The sequence below is a fragment of the Glycine soja genome, chromosome 7 (assembly GCF_004193775.1).
Source record: "Glycine soja cultivar W05 chromosome 7, ASM419377v2, whole genome shotgun sequence".
Lineage (NCBI taxonomy): Eukaryota > Viridiplantae > Streptophyta > Magnoliopsida > Fabales > Fabaceae > Glycine > Glycine soja.
Window position 1 is genome coordinate 11,706,734 of NC_041008.1, and position 15,051 is coordinate 11,721,784.

The following is a 15,051-nucleotide window of genomic DNA, read 5'->3' on the forward strand; positions in this document are numbered from 1 at the left end:
TGAATCCATTTAAATGTAAATAACTAATATAAATATTATAATATAATATGTAGCCCATATTAATTAATTAAGAATTATGAAATTCCTAACACCTCAAACCTTAAGATATAAGTTTTGATGTAAAGGAGAAATACTCCCCAAAATATTAGGATGCTATGATTCTTAAATAGCAGGTGACTATATGGTTATCCAAAGTTGTACGTAGAAGGAGGAAGCCTGGTTTTATAGGGATGTGTTCTACTCTACATTTTATATCATTTAGTTTGTCTTTTGATATCATTTAGTGATTATAACTAAAAAATAGTGCCATAATTTGCTTGAAAGAACTAATCAATTACTTTATTTTGAACAAAATTGTTCATTTTGGTTTTCTTTAACTACTGAATATCCTTTTTCTAAGAAGATATATTCCACAGAATGATGGAAGGCCTTCTCTAGTTAATCTTAAGGTTTTGTTATCTAACCTTCATTTTATCATTTTTGTGATTTTCCCATTTTACTTTTCTATAATTTTCTTTCTTTCCTTTCTAAAAGAGGTGTTAAACCCGTTACTACTACATAATACAATGTAAATTATTTTATGCCAAAAAAATGGGAAATCAAATATAGTAACTAAAAAGGTTTGAACTCACCTCTCTGCAATATTATTACTCCGGATGGGTTAAATCCATCCATATCTTCTGCATCATCATTGAACTTGAATATTTTCCAATTCCCACAATACTTGATGACCCGGTTAAAAATATTGCTTGCTATTAGTGAAGTGTATACAACCATGATGAGGGGGTAAATTTTGTTGAATTCTTTTCCAAAAAAGGGAACAGCGTCATTGATCTTTCCCATTTTCTGCACAAAAGTTTGAGTTATTACAACTGAATAAATGATTAGACAATTAATACCTATACTTAAGAAATAAGGTTTTTTTTTTAAAGTAAATAAAATGTTTTATAACTAGCATAAGGATTTTTTAAGTTAGCAAGCATATCCACCCACAATTAGTGTATTATGATCTTGGTAAATTTTAAGGTATGGAGAACACTTGCTCAATTTTGAGACCAACTCATTTTAAAGAAACCTTTTACATAATAATGATGGCTTTGTTAGTATCATCCTTAAGGGCTAATGTTAAGAATAGAAAAGTTTGTAAGTTTTTATTAGAATAGAAAACATTTATTAATTTAAAATGCAAAAGCTATTTTTTTTTACCCAATAAAGTCTTTCTACTTTTGTATCCTTAATATCAGCCCTTAAACTTCCTTAGGATAATGGGTACTAAACTCAAAGTGCATCAGTCACATTAAATCATGTAATAAGAATATTCATACATGCTACATATGAACACTAGTTATTAATAACATGATAATTTTAGAACAACAAATTAAGCACCCGAAGTGAATAGTAAAATACTTGTTCAAAAATTGTTTTTCTACCCCCACCAAGATTAATGAGATTGAGAAAGTTGTATGAAATGGGTGCTGCATATCTTGCAATCATCCTACACAAAAAAAAGTGAGATGCAAAGGAAAATAATTTAGAAAAATTATATACTTCACACAAATGACCAAAAATATAGTCAAAGTTACTTACGAGCATATCATAAGCAGGCTTACTGAGCTTGTTTGTTTTGGTGTCAGTGAGTAAAACATCATCATTCCCATTTTAAACAAGGAATAATATGTACAGATACACATATACATTAAGGGGATGACAGCAGTCAACTGGAAAAAAATTCAATAGGCATTTGTTAAGAATATGAACAAAGAAAAATATTAATTTCATGTAAGAGTCAACATAAGTTGCAGTTAGATGTCTAAACTATGATTTTTTAGGAATCTTTCTTCTTTCTCACATGAAAAGTTACCCTGCCTATCTTCTATTCAAGCAAATTACTAGTAAACATGCTTATAAAACAATAATAATTTTCCTTCTGCAATCAATATCATTAATTTGAACTAAAAATTCCAGGGGAAGCAGCAAATCTCTAACCTACTTTAGTTTAAATTTTATTGGCATCAGATATGACTTTTACCTTGGACAAAAACAATTGAAGTTAATTAATCCATTCCACTCTTTTCCACATCAATTTTTCTGTTACCTAATAACATCACTAATATGAAGTTTGTTGATGGTGTTAATTGTCATGTACTAAATTTAAGGTCAATCCTTAACTTATGGTGTTAATTACTAAGCAAATCAATCTTGATTGAGATTTAGGGGAAAAAATATAGCCATAACAGAAAAAAAAAATAAGAAAGAGAAAAATTAATTTATTCCAAAGAAAACTATATTGGAACAAGTATTCAAAGATTACTTGTACAAGCACCTCTTGCTGCCCTCCAGCATGTACTAGGATAGAGAGAAGGGATAAATCAACTCCACTGGTTAGTATGGTAGCCTCTGCTGATAGAATTGCAAATGACATGCAGCCCAATATAACAGCCAATGATTTCTCAAGTTGTTTCCATAGTATACATAGCTATAGAAACTCTGATAAATTAACATTTCTGTGAGATATAATTGTTTTATATAATACTAAGTACCTAATAATAATTTTTTTTAAAAGACAATGGCTATTACTTTTGTAAAATAAAAGAAAATGACTTTCTAGTGATGAATATTTATGGAGATGATTTATGATAGTATCACACAGAGATTACTCATTAAGTGTTCTCAGCTAGATAACTGTTATCGTTGGGGGCAGATATTTAATTTCTAACATGAAACATGTAAAGAAATCAATTTTAATAGCATAAATGCACAAGGCCATTGTTAAGTCAACTTTAAGTTATAGGTTGATAGTCTATAGGGTGATTTCCTAAATTTTTCTGTATCTAAGTAATGACACCAACCTGCTGTACTGGAAAATAAATCTAGTGGCACAACACATCAGAAGAGTTGGTTTTGTAACAATAATGCATTTAAGTCCTTTTGTTTCTTATTTACTATCTTGCATTCTTTCTTAATGCTCATTTGAGTTTTAGTCAAATAAATAGACACAACTCCTTCCTCCATTTATTTCATTTCATAGTATCAATTCCATTTCTACCCTCTTTTAGTCAAATAATCTTCTAGGCTTTTGGTTTTCACTATCTAAAAGTTGTTATGTGCGCTACTCCAGTCAACAAATTTATTTGTGTGTTGATAGTATAAGACTATCATCTCTTATTCTCTATCTATTTTCTTAGTTTCCTTTGCATTCATCCACATAACTAATTAAAACGCCCTGCTTCTCCTTCCTTCAAATCTCTTTCCCTCGCATAATGAAGGTAATTATCATAATTAATGTAAAGTAGATCAAGAGATTCATGGGCACTTGTTTTTTTATTCAACACATGTGGTGCTGACTTTGATTTAGTAGGTCCCAAACTATTGTTTGAGTCAGCTTCCACAGCTTCAGCAACACTAAATTCATTTTGCAAGTTTAACATCTTAGCACTGTTAGAGTTTGAGTTTATATTGTCATGATTATGTTGTGCTTCAAAATGGGTGACCTGGTATTTACCATGTGATTGCCGAGTGACAATCATATGTGGCAGGCAACCAGATCTCTTTTCCTTGCTATGTTTCTTTACATTAGCATCCCTTTTGTCTTTGCTGTGATATCCCTCTTTGGAGCAAGTAAACTTGCTACACACCACTTTACCATACACCTTACTCTTATTTATCCAATCTTTTGTAACATTGAAACCCAACAATCTGGCATACTTGTTATAGAATCTGTATGCATCATCATCGGACTCAAATTCCATACCAATTCCCAATACAGAATGACCGTTGAGTACTAATTTTATTAAATTCATACTAAGTAATTTTATTAAATTCTGTATGCATCATGAAGCATTGAATAATTTTATTAAATTCATACTAAGTAAAGCTACCTATAACACCTCTTTCTACAATATGGATTATGTTAGTAGGCGCTCCAAATCTGTTAGATACTTAACAATAAATTACTAAATCCTATTTAATATTTCTTATGTGTGTGTGCATAGATTCATCTACCTAGCTATATGCTACGATACTGCAGTTTAATTGCTTTTGCGGGTGCTGCCTTTGACAACATGTTTCATTCACCACTAGTGTTAGTAGAGATCATAGCCTAGGTTGAATTCAAAAGCTACAAAAGCAGAAAGATGAATTCATCTGGGAGAATGAGACTGGGATAACTAATGAAGCAGCCCTCAATGTAGTCCAACCAAACTTCATGAAATGATATATATGTGTCTGTGTCTTCCGCTGTCACACTAGCACTTCTGTCGAATGAAGATTATGGCAAAGAATGATATACATTTCCTTTATATGATAAATCAATCTCCAATTCGTCCAATGTAGAACCTAGTGAATTCAATTTTGTACCTGAAATGATGGGCAAAACAATAAGCAATTAGTCAATTACCTCTGTTGTTGTCATAGCATAAATATTAAGAGGGGGGAAACTTGACTCCAATATTTCATCCAGTGATTTTTTTCCTGTTTTTTTTTTTACTTTGAATAAAAAATTATTTTCATGATATCATGACATCTCAAAGAAATACTTAGTCCCATGTACATTAACATGAATTTGTTACCTTTTGCATTTCTAGTTTTATTGTCCTTGAAGCTAGTTTCAAGAGTTTCCATCACCTCCTTGCTAAGATTGGTAGTCATATTATTCATTTCCTCTTTTTTCAGGGGAAAACTTCCATCTCCCAATGCTGCCTCATGCATTTCCTCCTTCTAGTCACAGGTAACTTGTTCATCAATTTCTTTAATTTTCTCCATAATCATATATGATAAAAGACTGGGATTAACATCTCTACTACTCCCTTCTACTATTTCCACAATCTCAGCCTCTTTAAAATGATCAAGTGACTTGTCTATCTTCAAAGGAAGACTCACTGATTTTCTATGAAGACGATTATAAGCTTCCACTGTAGTCCCTATATCATTTGTATGAAAAAGTGCATCTTGTAGAATGAAGCCTAAAGTCTCGAGATTAGGCATAGACAAATTGCTTCTTGAAAACCTAGGACCATGCCCATTAAGGGGATAAGGGGACATAACAATCAACATGCAAAGGAGAAATTGTATACATGACAAACCTGTACTCCAAATGTCGGGCACTATTAGTTGTCTTCTACAAAAGCCAAGTTCAATTAGGATATACCAAAAAATAAAGACCTAAATTAAACAAAAGTAAAACAACAACAACAAAGAAAGAAAACACCGACAATATGGTAGGGAACCACAAAAATAAAGTTGGCATTTAAAGTAACCAAAGAAATGAAGAGAAAACAAATTTTGCCATCATCTGCTCCATCATATGGTAAACACACTAAAGTAAGGAAAAGAATGACGCCCAAAAATGGTACTGAAAATCGACATTTTTTGAGTTAAATTAAATCGCCGCTTTAGTGTGTTGTTGGGCCTTCTCTGCCAAACAAAGAACACGTAAGAAAAGATAAGCAACAATTCAAAAAAACCGCAACAAATCGAAATATTTTGGTTTCCAAGAACACGGGGAGGGAAAACGAAGTGCATCAAGGTAGGAGAAGGTTCAGGAACACCCAAAAATTTAAGCTCAATATTTAAGCTTTGAAAGACCAACATCGAAAATGCACCTGTAGTTTAAGCTTTGAAAGAGCAACATCGAAAGCGCACCTGTAGTCATAAAAATTTCCGCTTTTTGAGTTAAAACTCGCAGCTTTAGTGTGTTCTTGGACCTTCTCTGCAAAACAAAGAACACACAATAAAAGTTTAAGCAATAATTAAAAAAGCCCCAACAAATCGAAATGGAAGAAAATGCAGAACACAGGGAGGGAAAACAAAGAAAGCGCCATCAAGGTAGGAGAAGGATCAGGAACACCCTAAAAATTAACCAAAAAAATTAAGCTTTGAAAGAACTACAAAGAAAACGCACCTGTTGTCATAAAAATTGCCACTATTTTTGAGATAAAAATCGAAGCTTTAGTGTGTTCTTCGACCTTCTATACGAAACAAAGTAGGAGAAGGATCAGGAACACCCAAAAAATTAACCAAAAAAATAAAGCTTTGAAAGAACTACAAAGAAAACACACCTGTTGTGATAAAAATCGCCGCTTTTTGAGATAAAAATCAAAGCTTTAGTGTGTTCTTCAACCTTCTCTGCGAAACAAAGAACATGCAAGATAAGTTTAAGCAAAGCAGCATCATAAAGCTTTGAAAGAGCATCAATATAAACGCACCCGTACTTATAAAAATAAAAAAAATCGAAGCTTTAGTGTGTTCTTCGAGCTTCTCTGTGAAACCAAAAGCAAAGCAGCATCATAAAGCTTTGAAAGAGCATCAATATAAACGCACCCGTACTTATAAAAATCAAAAAATCGAAGCTTTAGTGTGTTCTTCGAGCTTCTCTGCGAAACCAAAAGTATGCAAGAAAACTTTAAGCATAAAAAACCGCAACAAATAAGAATAATAGAAAACGCAGAAGACGGGGAGGGTAAACGAAGCGCATCAACGTCAGAGCAACAAAGAAAATGCACCCGTACTCATAAAAATCGCAGCTTTAGAAATGTGGCAAAAAAACAAAAAGAAAAAAAAGCAGAAGACGGGTGGACAAATGAAGAAATGTGGTGTTAAAAATCACATCTTTAGATGTAAAAAAATACGCAGTAGATGGAGGAGGGAAATGAAAACTTACAAAGGGTCCGTTTATGCGTGTATGCAGCTACGGTGGGAGGAAGCCAATGGTGAGATAAGCAAGAGTATGAGCAGCAAAGGAGACATGAGAAGCTTCCATGTTGTGACGGCCATCATAGAACAATAACACCAAGGCATTGTCTTCCATGTTTTTTTCTCACGGGAGAGAAAAGAAACACAAAACCAAGCAACACGGATGCAACAGGAATGCGAAATGACAATGTAACCAAAAAATGCGAAATGGAAACGTAGAGTCAGCATTGAAAAACGTCTGCAATAAACGAAAAATAACAAAAACAATAAATGTGAAGATTGTGACATTTTTGAACGGGAAATGGACGCACCACATATCAACACGTGGCAAGAGATCAGTCACATCAATCAAATTAGGACCTTATTTGTATAAGGATAATATATATGTAATTTTCTTAGTTGCCTTATCTCTCTTTCATGCTCTTCAACAAATCCTATCTCAACAATAAACGAACATTTTTTGCACCATGAACCAAAGTATTAGAATATTTAATATGATCATAAAATGCACAGAATCACCACTCGTTAACATAACTGCATACACAATATTTAAATTTGAGAATTGCTAGAATAATTCATGCCAATTAATCTACGCATTAGGAAATTTATTGTTTCTCTTATAAATATTTATTAAAAAATTTATACAATGAATTTAATATAATATTTATTGAAAAGTTTAAGTTTGTTTTCCATTCTATAAACTTTATATAATAATTAATTTTTTACTAAAATAAATATACTATTAACATTTTCCGTTTTCAAATTTCAATATAGCTACAGTATCTCATGTACAGATGCACGAGTGGTGAGTTGGCGTTGGCATGGCATGGAAAGGCCATGTCACTTACTTCTTTTCTTTCACTATTGAGCAACAGTGGGACCCACCTTGAATGATGGCACATGAATATCTCCCTCATCATCACCAAGATGAGGTCATGATTCAAATCTCCGCGAGGGTTAGCCTCATCTCTCTCACTCTTCTGTTTTTTTACATTAAACAGTCAACCAAGAAAATAGCCGTTGTTCCTTCTCAAATCAAACAGAAACACAAACAACATGAAGCATCATGAATAAAATTTATAATTCTCATATGTTATTATTTAGGTTTAAATATTTTTTTTCCGAGATTTGGTAACTTTTTTGTTTTTGTAATTTTTTTTCTTATAAATGTGTTTTTTTTTCATCTTAAAGTAATTTAAAGAGTAATTTTTATTATTAATTTTTTTTGTACCATTTAAAATATTACTTAATGTGCTTTAAGAATCAAAAATAAAAATAAAAATACATTTTGTAAGGATTAAAATAATTTTTTTAAGGGATGAAAACAAAAGAAACACTAAATTACAGGAACGAAAAATCTATTTAAGTCTATTATTTATATAAATAATTAGTCAATAATAATAAATTTTAGGTTTAATGTTAGTTTTCGTCTATTATGTTTTAAAATGTATTATTTCGGTTGTCTATTCAATATTCCATTAAAAACGTTAATGTTTTGATAACTTTTAAATTTTAAAAAAGAATCAAAATGATACATTTCAAAAACATAAATAATTCAAATAAAACTTTTAAAACTTAATGGATCAAATTGTGAAACATAATGAACCAAAAGTGATATTAAGTTTTTAAAAATAATTAACTTTACATAGTACCGGTTAAAATCTTCACTATCTTTATTTTAATTTTTAAAAACATATACAACTAAAAAAAAACTATCATCTTCTCTAATCTCTTCAAAATCTAAAAAGGAAAAAATGTAGCACCATACAAATCGAATGACGTGAACACATAATCTCATTGAAACTATCAAAAATTATTATACTTCTCAGTGTTAAACCAAAACCTTTCATACATTTTATGCTATTGGAAATAGCAGCAAGGGAGATTAGGGCAAGAATTATCTTTGTCGAAAGACAAAAATATGATCCTAATTCACCAATTAACCCATATATGAATAAGGAAGTTACAATGGGACTCTTTATGAGGTTTGCAAGCAAGACATCCACTCTCACGCACGGTTGGGTCGGACAAGTAGATGATTTTTCATTTGACATCTTGTAACATCCTAATTTTTTGACTTCTCGGCGGCTCTCATGCTATGACACTTCACGCGGTGATACTCCACTCAACATTCCTATTAATTAGAATCCTTGATCAATCAAAACCCTCCGTAGGTATCCCTTTTGGTGTAAAAATGAAAAGAGAAGATGAAAATAATTTGGTTGTGTTTTCATTCAAAATCATAGAGGCAATATATACACAGATACATATATCTAATTAGATGATTCTGCTCTTATAACTCAGCAATCTATTCCTACAATCAAGTCATTCTAATATGATTGATTGTTACCATATTTAAAGCAAGAATCATGTGATACAATTAACTCTCATAATAACAAGAATCATAAAATATTGACTTTTCTAACACTCCCCCTCAAGTTGGAAGTGGATATCAAGAACTCCCAACTTGCGCTTCATTGTAAGAAAAGATTCCTTCCCTAGTGATTTAGTGAACACATCGACAACTTGTTCTATTGAAGGAACATACTTAGTTGCAACCGAACCATCTTGAATTTTATCACAAATAAAATGATAATCTATCTCTATATGTCTAGTTTTTTTTTCATGAAATACCGAATTAGACGCAATGTGAAGAGCTGCTTTGTTGTCACAATACAACAGTGCTGCCCTTGAGTGCAATATCCCCAAATCCTTCAACAATGAACATAGCCAAGACAACTCACAACATACGCCTGTCATAGCTCTATATTCTGCTTCAGCTGATGATAAAGAAACTATCTTTTGTCTTTTTGTTCGCCAAGAAATTAGAGGATCCCAAAAAACACAATACCCTGTAGTTGATTTTCTGGATATTGGACAACCTCCCCAATCTGAATCACAAAAAGCATGTAAAGATAAATCATTTTGGGAAGAGAAAAATAAAACTTGACCTGGATTGTTCTTTAGATACCGCAATATACGCATGGCAGCTTCCATCTGAGGTTTGCGAGGAGCATGCATGAATCTACTAAATATGTGCACTGAGTAGGTGATATCCGGACGAGTAATAGTCAAATAAATTAGGCGTCCTACAAGTTGCCTATATGGGGATGGATCTTTCAATAATTCTCCTTCATCTAACAATTTTACATTTTGCTCCATGAGAAAATTCACAGACTTAGCTCCCAAACATCCTCCATCTTTTAGAATTTCCAAAGCATATTTTCTTTGCGAAATAAATATACCTTTCTTTGACCGAGAAACCACCATGCCCAAAAAATACTTCAAGTCACCCAAATCTTTAATCCGGAATTTGATTATGCAAAAACTTTTTAAGAACAATTATGGCATTGGGATCATTACCAGTTATGAGAATGTCATCAACATATATCAATAAGGCAGTAAATGATTTGCCTTTCTTACATGTAAACAACGAATAATCTGCTTTTGATTGAATAAATCTAGCACCTTGAATAACTGTAGAGAACTTGACAAACCATTGGCGAGAGGCTTGTTTTAATCCATATAAGGATTTGTTGAGGTGACACACAAGGTTCTCCCCTGTCACTGAAAACCATGAGGAAGAGACATATAAATTTCTTCAGAAAGATCTCCGTGAAGAAATGCATTGTGGACATTCAAGTTGATGAAGTGACCAATTTTGAGCAGCTGCCAAAGCTAATAAACAACGTATTGTAACCATTTTAGCAGTAGGTGAAAAAGTGTCATGGTAATTAATCCCTTCAAGTTGTGTGTAGCCTTTTTCTACTAACCGTGCTTTATAGCGTTCAAGAGAACCATTTGATTTGCGCTTGATTTTGTAGACCCAACGACAGCCAATAGCTTGCTTTCCAAGAGGGAGAGGTAAACCAAGTATTATTGGCCTTTAAAGAAGCCAACTCAGATTGCATTGCTATTTGCCAATGAGATTGGGAAGCAGCTTGTTCATAACATGTAGGTTCAGCATCATTAGTAATAGTGGCAATAAAGGATCTATGTTGTGGTGAGTAACAATCATATGAGATAAAATTGCAGAGAGGATATCATGTACCTTTACTTGGAAAAGATGACGAGAATGACAATGATTCGAGAGAACTTACTTGATTACAAACATAATCACTCAAGGCTACAGGGGGGACATGAGCTCTTTGAGAATGACGCAAAGGGGTTGTTGGAGAAGCAATAGTGGCAGGTTTAGATTCTGCATGTGTTGGCTGGATGGGTGAGGAATCTAAGACAACAATGGGTAGGACAAAATCTATTTTAGTTGGGGAAGGAGAAATGGATTCGTAGGGAATAATATCCTCGTGGAAAATAACATCACGACTAGTGAAGACTTTATTGGTTTCAATATCATATAATTTGTAAGCTTTCTGACCAACTGGATAACCAATAAAAACACATTTGGTGGCACGAGGAGCAAACTTATGGGGTACATGAACATTTGTAGCATAAGCTAGACATCCAAAAACTATAAGGTGGGAATAAGAGGGAATTGTTTTTATAAAGTTTTTCGAAAGGAGTTTGGTGATAAAGTATAGGTGTGGGCAACCTATTAATTATATGAACAACAACGGAGATACATTCTGCCCAAAAGTGTAAAGGGAGATGAGATTGAAAATGAAGAGCTCGGGTTGACTCAAGGATATGTCTATGTTTGCGCTCAACCACCCCATTTTGTTGAGGTGTGTAAATGTAAGAATGTTGATAATTAGTGCCCTGTTGGGAAAAAAAATCTCGCATAGAGAAAAACTCTCCTCCATTGTCAACTCGAATATTTGCTATTATAGTATTGAATTGGGTTTTCACATATGAGAAAAAATTGGTTAGAAATTTCTTTGTCTCACTTTTATGATGCATTAGAAAAACCCAAGTAAAACGAGAATAGTCATCCACAATAGTCAAAAAATATTTTGCACCAGAAAAGGAAGGAGCTTTGAAAGGCCCCCAAATATCACAATGTATTAATTCAAAAGGTTTATTAGAGGAAATTGAACTTGTGGAAAAAGGGAGCATAGTTTGTTTTGCAAGAGCACAAACAATACAATCATTATTTTGCTTGAAAGGGAAATGAAGGAGGTTTTTGGCCATAAAGTCTAATCGAGAAGAGGATAAGTGTCCTAGACGTCTATGCCACAATATACTTGAGGTGTTTGAAGTGGAGGCAGCTTTGATGGTATTTACTTTGTGTGTCTTATTCATTGAAACCAAGTAATAGAGTCCATCTCGTTGTTCACCCAAACCAATCGTCATCCTTGTCATCAAATCCTGCAAAATACATAATTGAGGGGAAAAGGTTACTGAACAATTTAATTCTCTTGTGACTTGACTCACAGACATCAAATCCACCTTACAAGATGGTACCCCAAGTACATTCTTCAAACAAATAATAGGACTCAAAGGTAAATTTCCAATAGAAATAATTGGAGCTTGATCTCCATTTGGCATAACAACTAGTGATAAAGAAGTGTTTTCTTTACTGTTGACAAGTAGAGATGGAAAAGAAGTTATGATTTGTTGCACCACTATCAATTATCAACTTGGGTGCGGACAAACCTGGAGAAAAATTGACATTATTTGCCTTTGGAGCAACTGATTGAGATGCTCCATTGCCCTGCATAATAGACAAAATTTGATGTAATTGTAATTCAGTCAATCCATTCACAAGGGACTGAACATGTGCTGATGGGACCATTCCAGGATGATCGCAATGGTGAAGAGAGTAAGAGCTATTGGAATCAGATTTGTTTCCATCATTAGCCATAATGGTTTAGAAACAAAAAAATGTTTTAAAGGTAAAAAAATGGGAAAGAGAGTGAGTAGATCATTATTGCTCTGATGCCATGTAAAAATGGAAAGAGAAAATGAAAATAATTTGGTTGTGTTTTCATTCAAAATCATAGAGGCAATATATACATAGATACATATCTCTAATTAGATGATTCTGCTCCTATAACTCAACAATTTATTCCTACAATCAAGTCATTCTAATATGACTGACTGTTACCATATTTAAAGCAAGAATCATGAGATACAATTAACTCTCATAATAACAAGAATCATAGAATATTGACTTTCCTAACATTTTGAGACTTTGAAAATAAGCTCTGTCTGCTTCCAAGATCAATGACTTACCCCACAAACCAACACAAGACTTTTTAGTGTGTTTTGTCTTCACTCATACGTTTTTCAGGAAATTTCTCAAAAGGTTACCCATCCCATAATTACTCAAAGCCAAACATGTTTAACTATGAAGCTCTTAAGTGATGAGCTACCGAAAAATAGATGCATCTTGTTGGTATAGGTAATATCAATTTGTTCATTGAAGTCATCATCAGCTATATAGTCCTATACTTGCACAACCTCTAGATTCCTCTAATTTTGGTGTGATTCGATTAGGGTGTTACACATCTATAAATAGGTTGTGTGAAGACGAACAACACGAAGAGGGATTGAATGGTGCATTTCATTGGAAGATGATTTTGACTAGCCTTACTGGTCAAATCTTATCCACAATCGGGTGTTATCAGTCTTCTTTTTTGCCTTGGTCAATGCATTGTTGTTGACGGCGGTGATGAGACGGTTGTTGTTATTAGGTGAGGCAACAATTTTGACCACATAGAAAGGTTGCGGTAGATATGGAAGCGGGGGTGGAACAATGATCTTTTTGGGTCCACGACAAGAGACGAAACAACGGAAAGAGAATGGACCCTTACCCATTATAATATATAGTAATTGATGAATGAAATTATTATCGTTATTAAATGATTGAATTGAATGAAGAGAATAATACTAATAATAATATGAGAGTGAATGTTGTTGTTATTCATGGTTTTAGATCCATTTTTTCTTCATTTATTTTGTAACTTTTAATTTTTTAAATAAGAAAGATAGTAAGGAGACTTAGCCACCAGTGTGTTAACTTAACTACACTAACATTCAAAACACACACGTACACTAAATTTTTAACAAAAACTTGAAGAAGGACCAAAATGACACATTTTAAAAATATAAAAGACCAGAATGAAACTTTTAAAATATAATGTATCAAAAAAAAAATTGTGAAATATAATGGAACAAAAGTGATATTAAACCATTTTAAAATTTAAAAGTTAATAAAACACTAATATTTTCAACGGAAAATTGAAAAAATGATCAAAGTGATATATTTTGAAAACATAAAAGACTAGAATGAAAATTTTAAAACTTAATATATTAAAGCGAAACAATTGCAAAATATAATAAAAGTGACCTTAAATTTAAATTTTATGATTCTTTTTAGTTTCTTTGCATTGATGGTGTATCACTTTTTATTTGAAAAAAAAATTCAGTGTTATACATTGCTATTAAATCGAAAGTAACTCCTAAAAAAAATTGAAAGTAACGCTTCATTGATTTTTCTAGGAAAAACACTTTTTATTTATTTTGAGAACCGTTATTCTTATTTTAATATTGATTTTAGTTTAAAAATATTATTAATAAGATCTGTCACATTTTATTTGATGAAATAAAATTTTAGAAATGTAATTAATATTTTAGGTTTGATTAATTTGCTATACAATTTCTTAATAATCACTTGTACATCACTTATAAAAGGGAAGGGAGTACTTCCTATCTCTCATATTAATTAGATTCTTTTTATTTATATTTTTTTTTCATTTTCTCACTCTACAATAAATGATGATGAATATAATAGAAAAATATTTAATACTTTCATTAATATTATAAAATGAAATTAAAATAAATATTAAATAAAAAAGTTTTTTATATTGTTATTAATCACACACTATCTCATATATATATATATATATATTAATTTTTTTAACTTTTATAATAATTACTTTAAAATTTATATTAATACTTATTTTTATTAATAGTGTAAATTTTTTTACATTATCAACACATGCCTATTGAATTCTTTTAATAAAAATGAATAATTAACATTTTAGTTATATTTAATAATTAGACATTAATTTTGTTAAATTCATCATTGTCTATTTTTTTATGTTATCATTTAATTAAAAATAATCTTAAGTACTTTATCTAGGACACGATATAAAAAGAAAAAAAATATGAATAGTAGATCAAATAGATTTTAATAATTAATTACACCTATTTAATAATATAATATCTAAAATATCATTCATTTAATTAAAATTTTTATTTTTATTTATTTTTTTAATTCTAGATATTAAATTTTAATGAAATATAATTTTAAAAAATATTTTTAAATGGGATTAATAAAGTCAAATGATACAAAATATTTTTTTAATCATCATGTAAATTAATTATTTTTACTTTGACTTAAAAATAATATAATTCGGAAAATAATTATTTTAAAAATTAATTAATTATATATGA

General features: G+C 31.4%; 2 long non-coding RNA genes across 2 annotated transcripts; both read right to left on the minus strand.

Annotated features, from left to right (window-relative positions):
• Window positions 1-644: 644 nt before the first annotated feature.
• On the minus strand, window positions 645-1,705 carry LOC114417753. The gene is made up of 3 exons (XR_003667905.1): window positions 1,588-1,705; window positions 1,408-1,495; window positions 645-846 (listed from the first exon to the last, which is right to left on the minus strand). It is a non-coding gene; the product is annotated as an uncharacterized LOC114417753 (long non-coding RNA).
• A 2,128-nt stretch (window positions 1,706-3,833) lies between these two features.
• Window positions 3,834-6,873, minus strand: LOC114420313. Its single transcript, XR_003668380.1, has 5 exons — window positions 6,659-6,873; window positions 6,057-6,123; window positions 5,900-5,966; window positions 4,569-5,707; window positions 3,834-4,356 (listed from the first exon to the last, which is right to left on the minus strand). It is a non-coding gene; the product is annotated as an uncharacterized LOC114420313 (long non-coding RNA).
• Between the last annotated feature and the right edge of the window lie 8,178 nt (window positions 6,874-15,051).